This window comes from Pinus tabuliformis, chromosome 6 (assembly GCF_031772625.1).
Source record: "Pinus tabuliformis cultivar Carrire ecotype Pingquan chromosome 6, CPIR1, whole genome shotgun sequence".
NCBI lineage: Eukaryota > Viridiplantae > Streptophyta > Pinopsida > Pinales > Pinaceae > Pinus > Pinus tabuliformis.
Window position 1 is genome coordinate 862,853,551 of NC_142292.1, and position 14,404 is coordinate 862,867,954.

The 14,404-nt window shown below is 35.6% G+C and overlaps 1 pseudogene; it reads left to right on the forward strand.

Moving 5' to 3' along the window:
• The first annotated feature begins 7,474 nt into the window (after positions 1-7,474).
• On the forward strand, positions 7,475-7,981 carry LOC149261614 (uncharacterized; annotated as a pseudogene).
• Positions 7,982-14,404: the final 6,423 nt, after the last annotated feature.

Sequence of the window (14,404 nt, forward strand, 5' to 3'; positions counted from 1 at the left end):
CTACTTGGCATATAGTGAACCTGCGTATATATATTTTCTCTTCATACTTGTAGTCTGATCATCAATTCCTTGTTGCTATCCTTCTGCACTATGATTTGTCATTAGTGTGATTTGCCATCAAGGACAACACTTGTGTCATAATGCCAACATTACCATTGGGATCCTATAGTATGTTGTTGGACATGGATTGGTTGTACCTTCATAGAAGCAAGGTGGATTCTTATGACAAATCCATTGAGTGCTTGGATGACAATAGGGAACAAAGAGTCTTGCGGGGTAAGAAGAAAGAAACATCAGTTATAATGGTGATAGCTATGCAGGCCAAGCATAGTCATAGAAAAGGGTGTGTATTATTTTCACTAGACATTTCTAGTGACAAAGGTAAGGCAGTTGAGGATGTAGATGTTTTGAGTAGGTACCCAGTTCTATAGTAGTTTCAGGATGTATTTCCTGTAGATATTTTAGAATTTCCACCTCACACGGAAGTAGACTTTTCTATTGAGTTGGTGCGAGGGGAAACTCCAACATCAAAGGAACCTTACATGATGAGCACTCCAGAGTTGGTAGATTTTAAGCTGCATTTGAAGGAAATGTTTGACAAGGGGTTCATTAGGCCAAGTGTATCACCATGGGGCGCACTGGTATTGTTTGTGAAGAAGAAAGATGGTACTCGCAGGCTATGTATTAACAATAGGAAGTTGAGCAAAGTGACCATCAAGATTAGGCATCTGTTACCGAGGATTGATGACTTGTTTGATCAGTTGAAGGGAGAAGAATTGTTCTCAAAGATTGATCTGAGATCCGAATATCATCAAGTACGCATTAAAGAAGATGACATCTACAAGAAAACTTTCCAAACTAGGTATGGGCATTATGAGTTTGTTGTAGTTCCATTTGGTTTAAATAATGCTCCAACTACTTTTATGTGCTTGATGAATTGTGTGTTGCGTCTGTACTTTCAGAAGTTTGTTATTGTGTTCATTGATGATATATTGGTATATTCTAAAAATGAAGAAGAACATGTCGATCATTTAGCAACAATGTTGATATTATTGAGAGAGCATCAGTTGTATGTTGAGCTTAGCAAGTGTAGTTTCTTTTAGACTGAGATGCACTAATTAGTACATGTGGTTTCCAAGGATGGAATATAAGTGGACCCAGAAAAGGTAAGAGTTATCATGGAGTGGGCAACTCCCATGAATGTGGATGAGGTGAGATCTTCCATGGGGTTAGCAGGTTATTATAGGAGGTTCATCAGGAAATTCTCACATATTTCTTATCCTAACACATCATTGCAGAGGAAAGGTAAGAAGTTTGAATGGACAGAGGAGTGTGTAGCCAGTTTTGAGGAACTCAAGTAGTTGTTGACACATGCACTAGTGTTAAAGATTGCAAATCCAGACAAAGAGTTTGTAGTATGTATAGATGCTTGCAAGATAGGACTTGGTGGAGTCCTTATGCACGATGGACAGGTGGTGTTTTATGAGTCACGGAATTTGAATGACCACGAGAAAAAATACCTGACACATGATCTTGAGTTGGTAGCGATCATACATGCATTGAATATGTGGAGGCACTATCATCTTGGCAGGAGGTTTGTATTAATGAGTGATCACATTGGTTTATGGTATCTATTTGACCAACCAAATATGAATGGAAGGCAGGCTCGATGGTTGGCCATGATCAGTGAGTTCATTTTTGAGATCGGGTATATCAAAGGTAAAGAGAACAGGGTGGAAGATGCTCTTAGCAGGAGGATACAGGTAAATCGCATAGCAACTATGAGCTCCTATGGGACAAATTTACAAAATAGGATCTTGTAGGCAAGTAAGCAGGATGTCAGGTATATGGAGATTGTGCACAAGTTGTCGTAGAGTTCAGGTAGTGGTACTAGTATAGGTACAGGTGGTGGTACAGGTACAGGCAAGGGTGGTGGTACTGGTATAGGTACATGTATAGGTACATATGCAGATGCACAGGATGTGGAATATTGTCTCACGAAAGATGGATTGGTCAGGTTTAGGGACAACATATATGTGCTAGATAATAGTGAGCTCAAGAAGGTGATATTGAGGGAGTTTCATGTGAAACCATCTTTAGGTCACCCACGCTATTAGAAGATGCTAACAGAAGTGAAGAAAATATATTATTTCCCGAACTTGAAGAGAGACGTAGAAGAGTTTGTGGCTAGGTGCTTGGATTTTCAGCAGGTGAAGGTAGAGTGTAAGCATCCAGGTGGACTACTACAGGCGAATCTAATTCCAGAGTGGAAATGGGATATCATTTCCATGGACTTTATCATAGGTTTTTTGAGGAGAGTGAGACAACATTGTAAGGACCACATCCATACTATATATATATATATATATTGTAAGATAAAAATCATAGCAAAATACAACCAGAAGAGAAACACATTGAGAATTAAATTTAGAACTATCTACCACATTCCTGAAATTCATTTCAGGAAACCTATCGTAAAATTTACATACATTTAACTACGACCATAAAGAAATAATACAAAATAATATGGCAACACATATGTACCATTCACCAGAAGACGAGACTCCACTTGCTTTGTTGTTACTTGTATTCCCTTTTTTCCGACCACCTCCGAGAGTGAATGACGACATACTTGATCTGAATGTGATGACCCATTGGTTAACCTCCCAGCCTATTCCTTGGGTACACTTCTTCCCCGCGGACCCCTGAGCTGCAATGAGGTTGTACGATGGAGGAATGCACAAGCTGGTAGAGGAGAGCACTCCTTGGCTCAAGAGTTCCCTCTCTAAAATCCTCTACCTCACCAAACTCACTATAGTTTCGTAATCACTGCTCTGACATCGTCTCATCCATCTAACAATAGGGTTCCAAAAAGTCCCTTTCTCCCATGGTTTGCCCCTTCTTTTATAGGAGTCCTCATAGGTGAAACTTGGCATGTCATGCATAATTAATTTTTTTTAATTCAATAGCTTGGTTATTCACCCACCCATGTGTCACTCTCTCATCAAGGGTCTCCCAAAATTAATTACTTAAATTTTAATTTAAAACTAATATTTTCCTCACCCCAACAAGATTCCTATTTCTTCTCCTAGTTTCCTCTTTATCCCCCTTTTTATTCCTTAATTTGTGTTCATTACTAAAGTCAATTAATGAGTCAAGATTTGATCCCCTATCTACTCCCTATTTAACTCAAGTTATCTCTTAGATGGACATTCTTATGTTGGTTGTTGCCACATGGAGGTTCTCTACATTTCTCTAAATTTAATTTATTATTCTTATCTTAATTCACCTTCCTCTTCTCTTAATTAGGTTTAATTAGTTTAGGATTAATCTTTATCCTTACAATTATGTCCCTCTTTCCCCTTTTACCTATTTAAACTACATAATCTACCTAATATTTTCCAGCATGGGAAGGGTAGATATTTTAAGGTAATCTATTTTATTTCTTCCTATGATCCACTTACCCCAAGTTTTATTTTTTATTTAATTACCTCAGTTTCTAACATCATTTACCCTTGATGCAAATTTACCTAGTTTTCATTTCTTGATTATATTTATTAATTTATTTATTTTTAATGATTCCAAGGGTGCCAAGTTTGGTCATGCCCTTCAAGAACTTCCCTTGCAATTCCAACAGTGCCACGCCTAATAGTTTATATGTGATGCCAAGGGTACCAAGTTGGTCGTGCCCTTCAAGAAATTCCCTTGAAGTTTCAAGGGTGCCACACCACTTGCCCTTCAAGAATTCAATGACTACGAGGGGAAAGTATATGTGCAATGTCATAGACCACTATCATCTCTTATGTTTCCTGCTATAGTGAGACTAATGGTGTCGGGGATCAAGGAATCCGCCTTGATGTGCGCCCGCTGATAAAATCCTCATGAGCGAGCCAACTTTGGGACCCGCCCTCATGGAATCGTGATCTTCAAGGTGAAGGTGTTTCAACCTTTCTAGCCCAAGTCACGGCGAGAGTGCTAGTGGGTGAGATCAAGGACACTGTCCTACCCCTCCCATGTAGTTCCATACACTTGTACAGCCCCATCACCCATATGTGAGTCATTCAGCCAAGCAACTAATCTGTGCCTACAACCATTAACATATCATCAGAATATAGATAAACATATATAGCAGGTTTCAAAATTGACTTAGAATTTCAAAGATAAAATAATATAAATTTTCATCAAACCAGGTGTCGTCAACTCATCATGTGTGAGTGCCTCTGGTGGTTTCCTGCCATACTCAATAATAATCAGTAACCAGGTTTCTCAGTGTTAGTCATTGTCATAATAGCATTATTACCATCACCTGGTCATTCACATCATTGTTCATTGTGAACCATAACTAATGTAAGTAGCTAACATAGGGGATACCTCCATCATGGCTAGCATCATCATAACCTTAATGGAACCATACATATAGATCAAAGCTATCATCATTATAACATCAATAGAAAACATGTCTATCCTTTATTACTATCACCATCATGATATCAATAGAGAGTACACATAACCATTAATTATATCGTAATCATAATATTAATAGAGAACATACATAACCATCACATTCACTAATAATAGAGTCACGTTTCTAGATCCTCAACCTGAGTTGCTCATAGACTAAAGTATCTAAGATGATGTCATATTAGGGTCAGGAAACTAGAGTGGGCACTACATACACTCCCTCTTAACAATGGACTTCGTCCCGAAGTCCTTAGAACATAAAGGAAAAACAACGACACATATCCTAGGAACCCTTCCTGAAACTCTTACTAACCTTCTGGGGGGGCAGGTTATAATTTTCCCAAGGTATATATACCATGAATTCCATTATAAATAAAGGACTATATCTAGGGAACATTGCAACCCAATTTTATTTTATTTTATTTATTTATTATTTTATTTTTTTTTGGACTAAGCAACAACAAAGCAAGGGTAGGATAATCAAAATCAATATTCATCTCATGGTACAATTAATATATGATGCTTTCAACCAAGTAAAGTCGTCTACACAATGTACTCCTGTAGCCTCCAATTATAGTCGTTCATTTCAAACTACGTCTACATGACCCTATAAGTGACAATGTCAGGGACAATATGTAACACAAAGTGATTTGTATAATCATCATTGCATATGGTAGAGTTCATTGTCATAGATGTTGCAATAATATTGTCGTAGAAGAAAAGATCGTATAAATTATTCCAAAAGTTGTCCATACGTTTGATATTTTCAAAAGTCTTAAATTCTAAGTTATCCCTTCTGATAATTCTGCAATATTTCCCCAATATCTCAATAAGTGTCATTTTGGACCCTTGTCAGTATGTTCCCTAAAATGATATTTGTAGCATTACATTTAGGCCATAGGTAGAAAAATGTCGAAAGAGGTGGACAAGTAAGAATAAGAAATTCAAATGGCGAACTTAAGCTTATGAGCTAGCAAAAAGATGAAGGACTTTGATGTCAAAAGTGCTAAAAATTAAAACATTCTTATTAGCAGTTGTAAATAAATAAATAATTAGATACATTACAAAGCAAGTGATTGTGCTTCAAGATGTAGTGTTCAATGAATAGTTCGTAGGAGTTCATCCAACCAAGAAAATCTTTGAAACATCACCACATTACTTAATTATAGATAATATCCTAGTAAGCAATTAATGTCAGTGTCTCAACTAGTTAGAGATGATGTGGCACATGACCTAACAATGGAATAATCTAAACATGCAGTCGATAATATATCGAGCATTGAATTGGGCATAAAGAAGAATACTCTAAATAAGGAAATTATGCCAATTAATCAAAGACATACTTCCCAATCCAAGGAATCAAAACTATCGAGAGGAATCAAATTGGTTATAACACCTCCCCTATCAAGAAAGAGATAGTGACATCCTTGCTATCACTCAAGTTCGTCTCCAAAGAAAGATCCCAACCTTTTTCAAAGAAAACCCAAGGATACTATTAAGTGATCACAACTTGTGACAAGTGACCACTCCACTTCACTTACTCATGCATAAATAATTAAATAAATTATCAAATTATCATAGCAACCTATTGAAAATATGATATCCAAATTATAATATATATTTATATCAATAATTATATTTATGAAAGCTATAATTTAATTCAAATTATTATTAAAAATTTCAAAACAAATTAATTTAATAATATTTTAAAACACACTCCTAACTTTTCATGTACCCATAAAAAAAAAAAAAATTAAAAATAACAAATAAAAAATAAAAATAAAAATCCTTTTGCAATCAATATTTAATTATTGACTTCTCTTTAATACATACCAATATATAAAAATTCTATACAATTGATTTAAATATTAAATTTAACCAAGATATTACTACATAGAACATCATTTCCATATGTCAATTTATAATGTGGCACTTTAACTCATTATTAATTTTTAAAAGAATGGCTTGATTATTGTTAGAGCATTAAAATGCTTCACATCCAACCACTCATAAAGCCTAAACCAAGAAAATTAGTGTATGACGAAGTCTAGATTAAGTTTTTGGTATTATATGACGAAAAAGGACAACTTATTGAAATGAGATGGAACTAGTTTCATTAGTTAAACTTGTTCTTATGTTTTATTTTATTATTATTTTCTGGTGATTGTTAATCATTATATATATATATATTGAGCACATTTAAACATCCTTAGCTGTCATAAAACATGTGCATTAACCAGTTCATTTTAAGGATGAGGGCTTCTCAGTTGTATATTTCAATACCACCCTAAACAGAGTCTCTGATTCTGTAGCTTTAGCAGTTCTATATATATATATATATATATATATATATATATATATATATATATATATATATATGTATATACATTTATTCTACACATGTTGTAACTATCATTTATTTATTCAGATATATCACAAAATGTTTGTGCACTGTTTGATATCCTAAAAATTTACATGGAGTATATCCAATGAATAGGCAAATGTAGGGTCAAAATATTGTTCAACCATTTGGAAGATGTCTAAGAAGATAAAAGAGAATGGACTGAAGAAAGGAACAATATGCTACTTGAAGTATTATAAAATTCCATGTTTAGATATTGCTTTGAAGTTTCTATTTGTCTTAAATTTAGCTAATATTCCAGTAAGGGTGGTATTCCAGTAAGTCCCTTTAAAAAGAATTTTGCTTGAAAATTGAGAGAAATTGAAGGTACAGTTGCAAATATAATTGATTGGATACTCAATGTTCAGTTTGGTCTCTCCATTTTGGATTGAGAAAAACAAAAACAAAAATGCATTACACAAAGTTATAATTTAAATAAATATGTGAAGAAAATAATCTCTGAAATACCTGTATGTGGAAACCAATATTGATTGAAGTAGAACCTGAATTTCTTAATCCATTCGACTAAATGTTTGAAATACCATTTAGACACATTTCAAAATTTCATTAGTTAAGAATTATGAAAGACAGCTAAAACATCATTAATAAATTTATCTTTATGGGATTGTTGCTCAAGCTTTAACAGCAGTAGTAAAAGATCATGATGGACGGGGGCCTCCCACAAGTCTCACTTCTGCAATTCTACAGAATCTCCAAATTCACTCACCAAATGAATTCATTGGATGGGCTTATGCAGATCCTTCTTGGGCCTGCATAGCTGCACTTGCTCCTGTGGTAAAGGCTTGTGCATGAGTAGGTAATAAAGTGGCACGGAATGTTTTTCTCATTACTGTTCAAGAGCTTGCTACCAGCGTAAAATCTGTTGTCCAGAGACTGGGTTTGAGTGGGAAAGATGGATTGGAGTCTTTTCCACTTGTTATGGTTGGTGGTGTCCTTGAGACCAATGAGGGATGGGACATAGGTGAAGAAGTAATTAGTTGTATTTCCAAAGGCTTTCCAGGCGTGCTTCCAGTTCGGCCAAAGTTAGAACCAGCAATAGGTGCTACAATGTTAGCATGGAACTTCTATATGAAGGCCTCTTTAGAGGAAAGTTTCTAAGATAGGTGATACAAGATAAATATATTGTATTATCAGCTTTCTTGTCCAGGCTAGCATTAAGTAATAATTGATACAAGAAAGCATTTAGAATGCATATATGTGAAGTTTTGTTGCTTCCATCGACTAGGTGAAATATCACTTTTTGGCCATATGTAGTAATGAGTTGGTTTTGGCCTTCCCCCAACCTCTCAGAATCTCTCTTATCTCCCTTTGATGGTTGAAAATATATACAGTTGGACTAACATTATTAATGGCCTCTGATATTGCTAGTACACCATTATTTCTTGATGACAAATTTGTCATCTATAATCAACTGGAAGATTTTAGCTGCATTATTCATTAGGAAGTTAAATTGGTAAGGAAATCAAATTTGCCAATTTAATCTTCTCTAATATTTATCTTATAAATTTTGTAAATCCCACAAAACAAAGCATCCTCTGCAAGATTTAAACGAGATATACAAAGTTGTGATTTGCCAAAATTCAAGTCCTATCTTTTTCTCCAACATGATATAGTGGTTAAGAGCTCTTTCAACAATCAACATGTTATGATATATGCACGCCATAGAGATATGCAAGACAAAAAGATTGAGTGATTGCAAAGCATATTGCAGATTTGATCTTGTGGCTGGTAATTGGTGATGGCAATTCTGGAATTCTATTCATTATTTTTCAACGAGATGAAACCTTAAGCCAAAATTAATTATGATCTGGATTGTTGCAATGTGAGGGCCACCATAGTATGGAGCTTTGCGTGTAGTTCTCTAGATCTGCGTAGAGAACACCATGTGTAACAGAGTTTGGTGAATTGCGTGGGTATAGAAGGGAATGAAACCAATTTTCAGGATACAAAACACAATTTTCAATTGCACGGTACAAACACAATTTTTTATTTGCTGGAGTGTAGAAGAAATGGAGCTAATTTGGCTCTCACAAACTTGAGAGCATTAGCTCAATATGTTTTAAAACAATAATTAGGAATAAAATCTTCTGAGCTCATTAGAAAATAAACAAACGTGAAGGAATCTATATATGTTGAGATTGTATTAACGTCAATTCCACACTCCTTTGATATTTTGGTTAAAAGCTCTGGCTCATGTACACGCTGAGACCCTGATATGATTAACAAAGCACATTTCAAAAAACACTTGAATCAAACATTTAAAAAAATTATTGGAAACATTGCACCTATAACTTAGGTGAAACATAGAGTTCATTTAGGTGCAAAATAGAGTTCATTTATAGAGAAATGGCATAAAAATTAATGATAAAAGGTGAACGAGATGTTATCACTTGTTGAGAACTAACTCCAAAGTGAAGAAAAATACAGGAAAACAGCTCATTGCTGCAAAATTACTGAGAATTAGATCAAGGCTAAACATGGATCAGGAAACAAAAAAAAAAGGAAAAGAAAAGAAAAAACAAATCCCACAATTCCAATCACAAACAATTGACTCGGTCAAAAATAATTGATTTTGTATGTGAGATATTCATGTGGAAGGCAGGTGGAACACGCTGTGAAGTTCGAAATATCAATAAAATGTAAGTGATAGTATAAATGAATTAATATTTTATCATGCATGAGTAATTAAAAGGAGCATAAATGAAGAAAAAATGGGTAGAATCAAAATAAACACTCCTCATGTGGCATGGAAGGTCACAGCTCTAAAATCGAATATTTTATAATTTAGATTCTGGAATAAAAATTAGAAGGCACGCGATTCAAGAAATCTTGACCAAAATATATTTACTTAAAGCTTCAAATAGCGAGTCTTAATCAACTATTTCAGAAAGTTTAGGGGTTTAAAGTCTGTATACTGAAGGGGTTTAAATCCTGGGCTTGTACCAAGGATTGACCAGGGTCCAGGCCTTGGTAGCAACTGATGTTGGTGAAGCGAGTTGTCAACAGGACATTGGTATCGGAGAGACATTTCGTTAATTGGTAGAGAAAAATTTTCCATACCCACCAAGTTGTTCAAACCCTTTTATGAGGCGAGAATCACCTCATACGCAGTAAAACCATGGTGCAAACATTTAGAAGAGAGGCCCACCTGGGACCTATATTCGAAATACCCTTTTGGAATTCATTAGCGTATGTCATGAGCATGTTAATAACAGAAATTAAAAATAAAATTAACTCATTTCGAAATAAAAGAAATGAAAACCTTTGTCTGACCAATATACCTCCGAAATAAGCATTCGAACCTAATGATAAAGTCTTAAAAATAACACCAAAAGAAAGTTAAATTTAGGTAGTACGTCATGGTCAATTCAGAAATGCATAAGTATGAAATTATTAATTAGGATTTCAAGCCAAATTCCAGCAATGAAGTATTGAAGACATGAAAACTACATGGAAAATAGTGCTCATGGGTCATCACAACAGGTATGGTGATATAAATTTGTAAACATGGTATTGTTACAGGATCGATATTTGTAAAAATAAAACGACAAGATGATAACAAGATGAATTCCAAAACTGAATCGGCCAAAACTTTCTTGAAACCAAATATACATGGCATTTCAAAGTTTGGTCACAAAACTGTTAGCAATTTTTAATTGATTGCAATTTCCCCTGCCCCACAAGAAACAGTAAGGAAAAAGGAAAACGGAAAACTCGAATGCCAGAGAATTGTGGGCAGTAGATATTACGATTTGTAAGATGAGTTTACGTATAAAGTGAAAACTCATTTCAGATTTGGGTGAACCTCTCATGTCAGAGTTGATTTTCTTCTATAACATAACAGGGGCAGAGATGCAAAGAAGCGACATCTGAGGATCAAAATAAACAAAATACAAGACAATATGTTGAATCGTTTTTTTTTTTGAATGGGAAGGAAAGCAATCCCATTTCCGGCACACAATAGAAACTTGCTGCACAGTCATTCATATCGTTGCAAAAGCAAGATTGCATGGTTTTGCACAATCCCTTATGCAGAAGGTTCTGGTTGAAGAAAGAAAATCTTACAATGCAGATTCTCAAGCATTTAAAGTTCTTGCCAAGACTTATAGAGTTTGAGATTCCTCCCCTGCTGTGTTTGATATACTGATCAAGGCTTATTCGAAGGCAAGAAGGACTGATCAGGCGATCGGAGTTTTTCAGCGTCTTAAGCGCCATGCATTTTTGCCTTCATTGGACACTTGTAACATGTTGCTTCATTCCGTGGCAGTGTGTAGTGGGTCATGTGCATGCTTGGAGTTGTACAGAGAAATGCTTGAGAGTAAAATTATTCCAAATGTTAAGACTTTCAACATGCTGATGCTGGGACTCTGTAGGGATAACAAGGTGAAGCTTGCTAAGGAGATATTTTTTGAAATGGAAGAAGCTGACTGTGTCAGAAATGTATTTAGTTACAATATTTTAATGGATGCACATTGTAGGGAAGGAAACATTCAAGATGCTAGGATTCTTTGGGACAAAATGACACAAAAGGGCCTTGCACCAGATATTGTCTCTTACAATGCTCTAATTGATGGACTTTGCAGCAATGGCAAGATGCAGGAAGCAGAGGTTATTTTAGACCGGATGTTTGAGAAGGCTTTGGTTCCTACACAATTTGTTCGTTCATGCGTTCAATTCGCAAGACCATGCTTGTGATGCAGAACAGAAGCCAGTAGAGCAGGAGAGCCGAGGCAATAAGCATGAAGTTACACTGGCTCTTCATGACGGATTTCTAATGGCGCATATGCTCACTCGTACTACGTAGATATCCATTAGTAGAAACAGAAAGAATGGTACTACATAAAGCATCGGCTTCAATGCGTTGCGGGTAACGACTACCAGTCCCTTTCGGAGGCGATCCAGGCCGAACATTGTGAGCAACAACAGTGCTGTCTGGTCGATATTTTATTGGAGAAATAGCAAAAAAAATTCTTTTTTTTAAAAACAGCATGAGATATCCCTATGTCACTGTAGAGGCAGTTACAATCGTCAGATCCAAAATATGACCACCACATACTAAAACATGGTCCACTTATCATGACTCTTCCTGGGAGTTGACACCCGGATTTAGAGATTTGGGTACGAAATGATCTATTATCTCTCTGGGGGTCTGGAAGAGGTGTAATTGATTTCTAACAAACAATTCATACATGCATGGGCTCATAGGTCTCAAGGGTTCAACTTGGCTCTGATACCAAGTGCAAGGACCACATCCATATATATATATATATATATATATATATATCTGTGTGTGTGTGTGTGTGTGTATAAAAGATAAAAATCACAGCAAAATGCAACCAGAAGAGAAACACAATGAGAATTCAAATTTATTTAGCACTATCTACCACATTCCTAAAATTCATTTAAGGAAACCTATCATAAAATTTACATACATTTAACTAAGACCATAAATCAATCATAAAAAATAATATGGCAACACATATGTACCATTCACCAGAAGACGAGACTCCACTTGCTTTGGTGTTACTCGTATTCCCTTGTTACCGATCACCTCCGAGAGTGAATGATGATGTACTTGATCTGAATGCGATGACCCACCGGTTAACCTCCCAGCCTATTCCTTGGGTACTCTTCTTCCTCGCGTACCCCCAAGCTACAATGGGGCTGTACAATGGAGGAATGTACTAGTTGGTAGAGGAGAGCACTTCTTGACACAAGAGTCCCCTCTCTAAAATCCTCTACCTCACCAAACTCACTATAGTTTCATAATCATTGTCTGACATCGTCTCATCCATCCAACAATAGGGTTCCCAAAAGTCCCCTTCTCCCATGTCTTGCCCCTTCTTTTATAGGAGTCCTCATAGGTGACACTTAGCATGTCATGCATAATTAATTATTTTTTTCATTCAATAGCTTGATTATTCACCCACCCATGTGTCACTCTCTCATCAAGGGTCTCCCAAAATTACTTAAATTTTAATTTAAAACTAATATTTTCCTCACCCCAACAAAATTCCTATTTCTTCTCCTAGTTGCCTCTTTATCCCCCTTTTTATTCCTTAATTTTTGTTCATTACTAAAGTCAATTAGTGAGTCAAGATTTGATCCCCTATCTACTCCCTAATTTAACTCAAGTTATCTCTTAGATGGATATTCTTGTGTTGGTTGTTGCCACATGGAGGTTCTCTACATTTCTCTAAATTTAATTTATTATTATTATTTTAATTCACCTTCCTCTTCTCTTAATTAGGTTTAATTAGTTTAGGATTAATCTTTATCCTTACATTTATGTCCCTCTTTCCCCTTTTACCTAATTAAACTACATAATCTACCAAATATTTTCCAACATGGGAAGGGTAGAGATTTTAAGGTAATCTATTTTATTTCTTCCTATGATCCTCTTACCCCAAATTTTATTTTTGATTTAATTACCTTGGTTTCTAACATCATTTACCCTTGATGCAAATTTACCTAGTTTTCATTTTTTGATTACATTTATTAATTTATTTATTTTTAATGATTCCAAGGGTGCCAAGTTTGGTCGTGCCCTTCAAGAACTTCCCTTGCAGTTCCAAGGGTGCCATGCCTAATAGTTTATTTGTGATGCCAAGGGTGCCAAGTTGGTCGTGCCCTTCAAGAAATTCCCTTGAAGTTCCAATGGTGCCACACCACTTGCCCTTCAAGAATTCAATGACTACGAGGGGAAAGTATAGGTGCATCATCATAGACCACAATCATCTCTTATGTTGCCTGCTATAGTGAGACTAATGGTGTCGGGGATCAAGAAATCTGCCTTGATGCACGCGCCCCCGATAAAATCCTCATGAGCGACCCAACTTTGGGACTTGCCCTCATGGCATCATGATCTTCAAGGCAATGGTGTTTCAACCTTTCCAGCCCAAGTCATGGCAGGAGTGCTAGTGAGTGAGATCAGGGACATTGTCCCACCCCTCCCATGTAGTTCCATACACTTGTACAACCCCATCACCCATATGTGAGTCATTCGGCCAAGTAACTAATCTATGCCTACAACAATTAACATATCATTAGAATATAGATAAACATATATAGCAGGTTTCAAAATCGACTTAGAATTTCAAAGATAAAATAATATAAATTTTCATCAAACCAGGTGTCATCAACTCGTCATGTGCAAGTGCCTTTGGCGGTTTCATTTCCCAAATATCTCAATAATAATCAGTAACTAGGTTTGTTAGTGTTAGTCATTGTCATAATAGCATTATTACCATCACCTAGTCATTCACATCATTGTTCATTGTGAACCAGAACTAATGTAAGTAGCTAACATAGGGGCTACCTCCATCATGGCTAGCATCATCATAACCTTAATGGAACCATACATATAGATCAAAGCTATCATCATTATAACATCAATAGAAACATGTATGTCCTTTACTACTATCACCATCATGATATCATTAGAGAGTACACATAACCATTAATTATATTGTAATCATAATATTAATAGAGAACATACATAACCATCACATTCACTAATAA